The sequence below is a fragment of the Carcharhinus amblyrhynchos genome, chromosome 11 (genome assembly GCF_965287045.1).
Source record: "Carcharhinus amblyrhynchos chromosome 11, sCarAmb.v2.hapA, whole genome shotgun sequence".
Taxonomy (NCBI): domain Eukaryota; kingdom Metazoa; phylum Chordata; class Chondrichthyes; order Carcharhiniformes; family Carcharhinidae; genus Carcharhinus; species Carcharhinus amblyrhynchos.
The window spans coordinates 22,482,200-22,492,783 of NC_137334.1; the positions used below are offsets into that span (position 1 = coordinate 22,482,200).

General features: G+C 47.8%; 1 protein-coding gene across 1 annotated transcript in view; it reads left to right on the forward strand.

Annotated features, from left to right (window-relative positions):
• The window catches only part of LOC145349977 (uncharacterized), a 168,589-nt gene extending 160,377 nt beyond the window's left edge, over positions 1 to 8,212 (forward strand). Inside the window, exon 11 of the mRNA XM_080198757.1 lies at positions 7,256 to 8,212. The gene's annotated coding sequence lies outside the window, so the exon portion shown is untranslated. The remainder of the gene's footprint in view (positions 1 to 7,255) is intronic.
• Positions 8,213 to 10,584: the final 2,372 nt, after the last annotated feature.

Genomic DNA, 10,584 nt, shown 5'->3' on the forward strand with positions numbered 1-10,584 from the left:
TTAATAATAAAATTTGTTCTGTTGTGCATTGTTAATTGTAACTATGACGCATATCAAATGATAAAGATGCAAATCTATGTAGAAAGACGGTACATACAATCCCCACTTGTATCTTCTTTGGTGCTGTATTCTCTCCCCACAGATATTGTCAGACCCACTGAGATTTTTCTGTTTTAGTTGATGCGCGGTAGGTCCATTCAAAAGTCTGACGGCAGCAGGGAAGAAGCTGCTCTTGAGTCGGTTGGTGCATGACCTCAGATTTTTGTATGGAAGAGCGTGTGTCCGGCGTGCGTGGGGTCCTTGGTTATTCTGGCTGCTTTGCCAAGGCAGCAGGAAGTGTAGACAGAGTCAATGGGATGGGAGGCTGGGCTGAGTGATGTATTGGACTTTGTTGGCTATTAAAGAGTATCACAGACATGGTGCGCATTCCATGATTTATGGTGGCATGTCTATGACAATAATTGATCTCTACCTAACGGGCCAGGGCGAAAGATTTACAGAGAAAAGATTCAGTCTGGTTATTGTAGCCACAGAAAGCACCAAAGAGGATACGAGTGGGGATCTTGTGTATTTTCTACATAGATTTGCATCTCTATCATTTGAGATGTGTCATAGTTGCAATTAACAATACACAATAGAATAAATTTTATTATTAAAACAATGAATATAAAAATATAAAACAGAATATTAAAAAGAAAAACCATGATTAAAACATGCATATAAATCTAAAAGTGGTTTTTGACACAGAGCAAACTATTAATTATCCATAAAAATCTGTCAACTGTTTATGCTTTGTAAAAGTATCAAGTGGGTGGTTTGCTCTGTAAAATTCTTAATCTCCAGGAACCCCTTAGCTGATCATTTTTGCTTGTGACACTTGCCGCAGTTCTCTATCCTGCTCCAACTCGATTTTCAAGTTTGCTGACGCCACACCCTAGTGGGTCGGATCTCAAACAATGACGAGACAGAGTACAGGAATGAGATAGAGAATCTGGTGAAGTGGCGCAGCGACAATAATCTCTCCCTCAATGTCAACAAAATGAAGGAGATCGTCAACGACTTACGAAGCGTAAAGGAGAACATGCCCCTGTCTACATTAACGAGGACGAAGTAGAAAGGGTCGAGAGCTTCAAGTTTTTAGATGTCCAGATCACCAACAACCTGTCCTGGCCCCCCCACCCCCAGTCATAGGTGTACAAGGATTATAGTAAGGGGGCTGAGAACACAGCCCTGTGGGACACTGGTGTTGAGGATGATCGCGGAGGAGGTGTTGTTGCCTCTCCTTACTGATTGTGGTCTGTGGGTTAGGAAGTTCAGGATCCAGTCGCAGAGGGAGGTGCTGAGGCCCAGGCCACAGAGTTCGGAGCTGAGTTTCGTGGGAATAATGGCGTTGAAAGCTGAGCTGTAGTCAAGGAATAGGAATCTGACATTGGTGTCCTTGGCATCTAGATGTCCCAGGGTTGAGAGTGGGGCCGGGGGAGAATTTGGAACTGTTGAGGTGATGGGTGAACTGTAGTGGGCCCAGGCAATCTGGGAGGCTGGAATTGATTTGTGCCACGAACAACCTTTTGAAGCACTTCATATTGATGGATGTCAGAGCTACCCGCTGATAGCCATTACGGCGTGCTGCCAGGCTGTTCATCCTGGTTGGCATGACAGTCGTTCTCTTGAAGCAGATAGAGATCTCAGATTGTTGTAAGGAGAGGTTGAAGGTGTCTGTGAATACCTCCGCCAGCTGATCCAAGTGCACGTCCAGGTCCCCCATCTGGGCCAGTCACTTTCCCGGGGGTTGATCTTCGAGAAAGCTGCTCTGATATCTGCAACAGTGACCTCGGATACAGGTTCATCCAGAGCTTCCAGGGTGGAGGGTGGGCTCTCGCTGACCTCTCACTCAGAATGGGCATTGAGTGTATTGAGAGGAGGGATGCGTTGGAGCCAGTGACTTGAGGGGGGGCATTGGCGAGAGGGAAAAGGGAGTAGGAAGGAGATCAGTCCAAACTAAAATAAATCAGGAAAAAATAAACCGTACCTTGGGCAAGACACAATAAATATGAAATTAGAAAAAGGATCTTGTGTGAGAAAAATGTAATTCTCTGTAACGAGGCTGGAATCCTGACAATATAGATTTGCATTTTATAATGTCTTCTCATGTACCATGAAGAATGGATGACATTAGAAATATAACTGTAAGCTAATTAATTTTCACATAGGTACAGTTGCTGTTGTTATGTCAGTAAACTCATAGAATCCCTACATTGCAGAAGGAGGCCATTCAGCCCATTGAATCATAGAACCCTACAGTGCAGAAAGAGGCCCTTCGGCCCATCGAGTCTGCACCGAACACAATCCCACCCAGGCCCTACCCCCATATCCCTACATATTATACCCACTAATCCCTCTAACCTACGCATCCCTGCACACTATGGGGCAATTTCTTAGCATGGCCAATCAACCTAACCCGCACATCTTTGGATGTTGAGTCAGTACTGATCACAATCCTACCCAGGCCCTATTCCCATAACACCAGTATTTACCCTGCTAATCCTCCTGACACTAAGGGTTAATTTAGCGTGACCACTCCACCTCACCCGCACATCTTTGGACTGAGGGAGGAAACCGGAACACCCAGAGGAAACCCATGCAGACACGGGGAGAATGTGCAACTCCATACAGTCAGTGACCCAAAGCCAAAATCGAATCCGGGGTCCCTGGCACTTGTGAGGCAGCAGTGCTAACCACTGTGCTACTGTGCCACTCATCACCTTGAGTGGGCAAGATATCAAAATCACCTTGTGTTGACGTGACTCCATTCCCCCGATTCTATTTCCATTTTTCTCCCTTCCCACTGTCTGGAAAGTTGCTCCTTCTCTGGGGTACAGGCTAACTGGAGTTGTCGGCTCCGGTGAGTTGCCCGTTGGCAACTGTATCCTGGTGGCCTGGATACAGGATGGTTGGGTGCCATCTCCACATAGCCCTCCAGATGGACCTGATCTTTGCTCACCCTGATCGATGTTCACCCTCCAAAAATGGGAGGAGGAAACCAGGCCGATTGTGAATGAATTCCATCTCTCCTTAGCCCACATACCCGAGCCTCATTACAGTTCGTGCGTTTGCCAGGATACCTCTCAAACCCTGAATAACATTTAACTGAACACAGTATGGGGCTACACAGCAGTCAGCACTGCTGCCTCTCAGCACCAGGGAACGGCTTCGATTCCCGGCTTGAATCACTGTCTGTGTGGAGTCTGCACATTCTCCCCGTGTCTGCATGGGTTTCCTCCGGGTGCTCCGGTTTCCTCCCACAGTCCAAAGATGTGTGGGTCAGGTGCATTGGCCATGCTAAGTTCTCCCTCAGAGTACGCAAACAGGCACCAGGATATAGCTACGAGGGGATTTTTACAGTAACTTCATTGCAGTGTTAATGTAAGCCTACTTGTGACTAATAAATAAACTTTAATTTTAACAATTCTGGCTCCTTTTTGTAAGGAGGGATACACCATGTTAAAGCTGTAATGAGAGGTGACTGGCATAGATACCAGGGAAAGATTAGTTGTCTGGAATTCTCTTTCACAGAAAATAGGGCTGTGAGGTGATTGAATGAAGGTATTAAAATTCTGCAAGGTTTGGATGGAGTGCACACAAGGAAAATGTTTCCTCGTGTGGGGAAGAGCAGAACTAGAGACTATCAATATGGGATAGTCACCAAGACATCCAATAAGGAATTCAGCAGAAGCCTATTTACCCAGGGAGCGGGGAGATTGTGGGAATCACTCCCATGGGGAGTGGGGAGAATGTGGAACTCATTCCTAGAGGGAGTGGGGAGAATGTGGGACTCATTCCCACGTGCAGTGGGGACAATGTGGGAATCGCTCCCACGAGGAGTGGGGAGAATGTGGGAATCGCTCCCTTGGGGGAGTGGGGGAGAATGTGAGACTCGCTCCCACGGGGAGTGGGGAGAATGTGGGAATCGCTCCCACGGGGAGTGGGGAGAATGCGGGAATCGCTCCCACGAGGAGTGGGGAGAATGTGGGAATCGCTCCCTTGGGGGAGTGGGGGAGAATGTGGGACTCGCTCCCACGGGGAGTGGGGAGAATGTGGGACTCGCTCCCACGGGGGAGTGGGGAGAATGTGGGACTCGCTCCCACGGGGGAGTGGGGAGAATGTGGGAATCGCTTCCTTGGGGGAGTGGGGAGAATGCGGGACTCGCTCCCACGGGGGAGTGGGGAGAATGTGGGACTCGCTCCCACGGGGGAGTGGGGAGAATGTGGGAATCGCTCCCTTGGGGGAGTGGGGAGAATGCGGGACTCGCTCCCACGGGGGAGTGGGGAGAATGTGGGAATCGCTCCCACGGGGAGTGGGGAGAATGTGGGACTCGACCCCCAGGTGGAGCGGGGAGAATGTGGGACTCGCTCCCACGGGGAGAACGTGGGACTTGCTCCCCATGGGGTGCTTTGCTGTATTTTAGGGTGGAGATGGGAATACAGGGTAGAATGGTTGATATAGATCATCGTAAGGATATTATTAAACTAGAAAGCATGCAGAAGAGATTTACTAGGATGCTACCGGGACTTGATGGTTTGAGTTATAAGGAGAGGCAGGATAGACTGAGTGTTTTTTCTCTGGAGCGTAGGAGGCTGAGGGGTGATTTTATAGAGGTCTATAAAATAATGAGGGGCATAGATCAGTTAGATAGGCAACGTATTTTCCCAAAGGTAGGGGAGACTAAAACTAGAGGGCATGGGTTCAAGATGAGAGAGGAGAGATACAGAAGTGTTGGGAGGGGCAATTTTTTCACACAGAGTGGTGAGTGTCTGGAACGAGCTGCCAGAGGTAGTATTAGAGGCTGGTACAATTTTGTCTTTTAAAAAGCATTCAGATTGTCACATGTAAGATGGATATAGAGGGTTACGGGCCAAATGTGGGCAATTGGGATTAGTTTAGGGGTTCAGAAAAAAAGGCAGCGTGGACAAGTTGCGCTGAAGGGCCTGTTTCCTTGCTGTAAACCTCTATTACTGTGATTTCGATGAGGAAAGGTGGGAGGAGTCTCGAGTGGTAGACCAACGCCAGCAGAATGGCCTCTGTCTGATGGTCTACATAATCCCCCGTATGTATTGTTGGGAAATATAAAATTGGAGAGTATGAAAGGACACTAAGGGACAATTTAGCATGGCCAATCCCCCTAACCTGCACATCTTTGGACATTAAGGGGCAATTTAGCACAGCCAATCCCCCTAACCTGCACATCTTTGGACATTAAGGGGCAATTTAGTATGGCCAATCCACCTAACCTGCACATCTTTGGACATTAAGGGGCAATTTACCTTGGCTAGTCCACCTAACCTACATATTGTGGCAATTTAGCATTTGCCAATTTACAGCGCCAGGGACCCGGGTTCGATTCCCAGATTGGGTTACTGCCTGTGTGGAGTTTGTACGTTCTTCCCGTGGGTTACCTCTGATTTCCTTCCACAGTCTGAAAGACGTGCTGGTGCATTGGCCGTGCTAAATTCTACCTTCGTGTACACGAACAGGTGCCAGAGCGAGGCAACTAAGGGATTTTCACAGTAACTTTATTGTGGTGTTAACGTAAGCCTACTTGTGACATGAGTAAATAAACTTTAAACCAGAGCCTTTGCTGTACTACCTCCAGTACTTTCTTTCTGCAGTCCCAACCCACAGCAGACTAACTGATTTTACTGCCATTACATTATTCTGGGTGCCTCGTTTAACAAGAATCATTTGGAAGTGTTTCTGAAATGTTACCGAGAGATCGAGACTAGAAGCAGGATTAGGCCATTTGGCCCTTCGAGCCTGGTCTGCCATTCATTTTGATCATGGCTGTTCATCAAATTCAATATCCTGATCCCCCCCTCCCACTCACATTCCTTGATCTCTTTGGCTATATTTAATTTCTTCTTGAAATCACACAATATTTTGGCCTCAGCTACTTTCTGTGGGAGTGAATTCCACACATTCCCCACCCTCTGGGTGAAGAAATTTCTCCTCACCTCAGTTCTAAAAGGTTTATCCCTTATCCTCAAACTATAACCCCCTCGTCCTGGACTCCCCCATTGTTGAGAACCTTCTTTCTGAATTAACCCTGTTAGAATTTCGTAGGTTTCTGTCAGATCCCCCCTCACTCTTCTGAACTCCAGTGAATATAGAATCATAGAATCCCTACAGTGCAGGAGGGGGCCATTCAGCCCATCGAGTCTGCACTGACCACAATCCCACCCAGGCCCTATACCTGTAACCCCGCGTATTTACCTTGCTAATCCCCCTGACACCAGGGTCAATTTAGCTTGGCTAATCCACCTAGCCCGCACATCTTTCAGACTGTGGGAGGAAACCTATGCAGCCACGGGGAGAATGTGCAAACTCCACACAGACAGTGACCCGAGCCTGGAGTTGAACCTGCGCCCCTGGCACTGTGAGGCAGTGGTGCTAACCGTGTCACCGTGCCGACAGGTCGGATGAATTAATCCTAATCAACTTAATCTCTCCTCGTATGACAGGCCTACCATAGCAGGAATCAGCCTGGTAAACCTTTGCTGTAAGAACATCAAACTGCACACAATACTCCAGATGCAATAAATTCCATTCAAGCTCTATAGTTAAGGAAGCCCATCAACACCTCTACTTTCTCAAGAGACTAAGGAAATTTGGCCTGTCAGCTACGACTCTCACCAGCTTTTACAGATGTACCATAGAAAGCATTCTTTCTGGTTGTATCACAGCTTCTGCTCTGCCCAAGACCACAAAGAACCACAAAAGGTCATGAATGTAGCCCAATCCATCACGCAAACCAGCTTCCCGTCCATTGACTCTGTCTACACTTCCTGCTGCCTCGGCAAAGCAGCCAGCATACATAAGGACCCCACGCATCCCGGACATTCTCTCTTCCACCTTTTTCCTTTGGGAAAAAGATACAAAAGTCTGAGGTTGCGACTCGAGAACCGCTTCTTCTCTGGTGCTGTCAGACTTTTGAATGGACCTGCCTTGCATTAAGCCGACCTTTCTCTACACCCAAGCTATGACTGTAACACTACATTCTGCACTCTCTCCTTTCCTTCTCTCCTATGGACTCGATGAACAGCCTGTATAAAGCGCAAGAAACAATACTTTTCGGTATGTTAATACATGTGACAATAATAAATCAAATCAGATCAAATCAAAAGCTCACATCCCCCCCCATTGACGTTTGTGTGAATTGTAAAGTCTTTGTCCCTGAAGGCTTTTCCAATCCTTCCAACAGGGAGAAGCTGACAGGCGGGGGAGTTGGACCACTTGGCATCCTTACGTTGACGGCTGAGGGTACTGTGTGGTAGTCAATTCTTGCGATTGAATTGGACTGGGAAAGGCCGAACCCAATGGTGCACAGAGGTTTGATGGCAAACGGCGTAAGAAGTGCAGACGTCTCAACAGACCAGCCTGTGGCCAAAGTTGTGCGTTCATTATAATCGATATCTCACGTATCATCATATCACCACCTGCCAGATCCGTGGCGATCGATTTTCTACTGCTTTGTAAAAGAAAAATATTCACGTTTATATTTTTGTATAAAAACGCAGTGTGCGCTTTTTGGTTTTGTGCTGCCGTTACTCATATAATCATGAGCCACGTCTCTTCGCGGTAATCACAGGTTGAATGCACACCATACGCCATCCTGGTTTGCTCTGTGCGCTGAGAGCCTTACAATGAAGGAGATCGTTCCCAAGGAGCCAGCCTCCGCTACCGCGGATTTTATCTTAACCGGTTACTAAGTATTAATTGAAAACTGGGGGCACCCAGTGTAGCGCATGTGCACCCCCGAGATTTGAGGTGCTGCTGCGAGGCAGAAATACACCTACAGCATCTCTGCACACCGACGAAACGAGTGACTCACTTGATGTTGCGCTCTGAACCTTCTGAAGTTGGGACTTTGTTTTTGTTAAAACAAGAAGAAAAGAATAAAAAAAAACCATTTCAACTTTTTAAGCTATTTACATATTAAATCAGTACTTTACTGGAAGAGACGTGTATAATACAGCTTTTGTGTTTTGATATTACAAATATTGAAATACAGAACCCATTGGTTCAGCTTATATTTTAGCACTTGATATATTGCTGCCTTTCACTCCAACATTGTGTAATGTTATAAATGTCTTAAACACAATTAGCTGTTGACAAATTGTATCTTTTTGCTTAAAATTAAAAGCATTTTTGTTTGTAATCCTCTGTCCTCCCCTCTCCCTCCCCTTAATTAAAACACTTTTTCTTTCTACCTTTTTTAAAAAGGATTGTGATGTGAATGGGACCATGTTTTATTTTGAATTTCATCGTCCGGGTGCGTTTAGCAATGAAATTCCTCCCACCCTGTGGGACGTTTGGTGTACCTCTGCTCATTCCCATTGAGCAATGTGTGTTTTCCCTCGCTTGTACTCGCTGGAGCTGAGAAAAAATGAGAGGGGGATATGATTGAGGTATATTAAATTCTAAAAAGGATTGATAAATTTTATTGTATTTACTGCTTTAAGAATTCTGAGGGAGTGGTTAGAAGGAGTTGTGGACCAGCCAGCTTTAAATCAGCGCCAGGTTTAAAAGGAGGCCTGGTGTAGACAGCGGGCAGTGGAGTGAGGGGGAAGTAGAGTGAGCAATTAGGGCTTAATATCAAAAGGGCTGGAGAGAAAAAGGGCCAGGTGAGTTCGTGTGGAAATTTTCAAAATTACTGCAGTGAATAATGGAGGGGCATGTGATGTGTGGTTTCTGTATGATGTGGGAACTGGTGGACCCCAGGGTCCTTCCCAGTGACCGTGTCTGCAGTAAGTGCAGGTTGCTGGAGGAGCTCCAGCTCAGGGTAAATGAGCTGGCCTCTGAGCTACAGACGCTGAGGCTCATCAGAGGGAGAGAGGGTGCCATTGTCAATGGGGTGCAAGTGACATCCACCCCCCCTAGACTGGCTAACTCTAAGGGTCAGGAACAAGAGGGGGCTGCTGAGAGGAGGAAGGAGGGTGGGGAGAGGAGGCCTCAGCCTCTCAAGCTGCATAACAGGTTTGAGGTTCTTGCTTCCAGTCTGGACGAGAATGAGGGAGGTGAGGTTGGTGAGCAAACTGCACACGGTACAGTGCTGCAGCAGGCCATAGGCAAAGAGAAGGGGAAAAGGAACGTAGTTGTAATTGGGGATAGTGGGGTGAAGGGTATTGACACTGTCCTTTGTCACAATGACAAAGTGCACAGAAGGGTGTGTTGTCTGCCTGGTGCTCGGGTCCGGGATGTCACATCTGGGCTGCAGAGGAACCTGGAGTGGGAGGGTGAGAATCTGGTCGTAGTTGTTCATGTGGGTGCCGACGACGTAGGCAAAATGCGAACTGAGGATCTGGGGAGGGAGTATGAAAAGCTGGGAATGGAATTAAAAAGTAGAACTGACGAGGTGGTCATCTCTGGGCTACTGCCTGAACCAAGTGCAGACGGGCGTAGGGTTGATAGGATTAAGGAAGTGAATGAGTGGCTCAGGGATTGGTGTGGGAGGAATGGGTTTGAATTTATGGGGCATTGGCACCAGTATTGGGGTAAGTGGGACCTGTTCAGGTGGGATGGGGTTGGTCTGAACCGTGCTGGGACCAGAGTGCTGGCTAATCATGTAAAGAGGACTGTAGACAGGGCTTTAAACTAATTGGGGGGGGCAGGGTGTGAGGGTAGGTGACATTGCGGGGTCTAAAGTTAAGGAGACGGTACAGGTAAGGATAGAGGCCGAGGATGTCCCAATAATAGAGGGAGTAAGGGGCGTGAGTATGGTTGGTGGCGTTCCAGCAAATAAGGTCCAGGTGAGGGCTGGGATGAAGGTGCTTTGTCTGAATGCGCGAAGCATTAGGAATAAAGTGGATGAGTTGGTGGCGCAGATCGACACAAATGGATATGATCTGGTGGCCATTACAGAGACGTGGCTGCAAGGTGACAGGGACTGGGAGCTGAATGTCCAGGGGTACCAAGTGTTTAGGAAGGATAGGCAGGAGGGAAAAGAGGGGGGCGTAGCTCTGCTAATTAAGGATAGCATCAGGGTGGTAGCGAGCGATGATATTGGAGCCAAGGAGCAGAAGGTGGAATCGTTGTGGGTAGAGATTAGGAACAGCAAAGGGAGGAAGACGCTGGTGGGTGTCATCTATAGGCCCCCCAATAATGATCTGGAGGTGGGGCGGGCTGTTAACGCACAAATAAGTGCGGCGTGCAGGAATGGGACGGCCGTGGTTATGGGGGATTTCAATCTGCATATTGATTGGTCAACCCATGTTGGACGCGGTAGGCTCGAGAAGGAGTTCTTGGAATGCTGCCGGGATAGTTTCCTGGAACAGTGTGTGTTGGAGCCAACGAGGGAGCGAGCTAACTTGGATCTGGTGCTATGTAATGAGGCGGGTAGAATTAGGGAGCTTGCGGTGAAGGATCCTCTTGGGGAGAGTGATCATTGTATGGTGGAGTTTCTGGTGCAGATGGAGGAGGAGAAAGTGGGTTCCCGGACACGTGTCCTTTGTTTGAATAGAGGGGAGTATGGTAGGATGAGAGAAGAATTGGCGAATGTGGACTGGGGGAGCGCGTTGGAAGGTAGGTCTG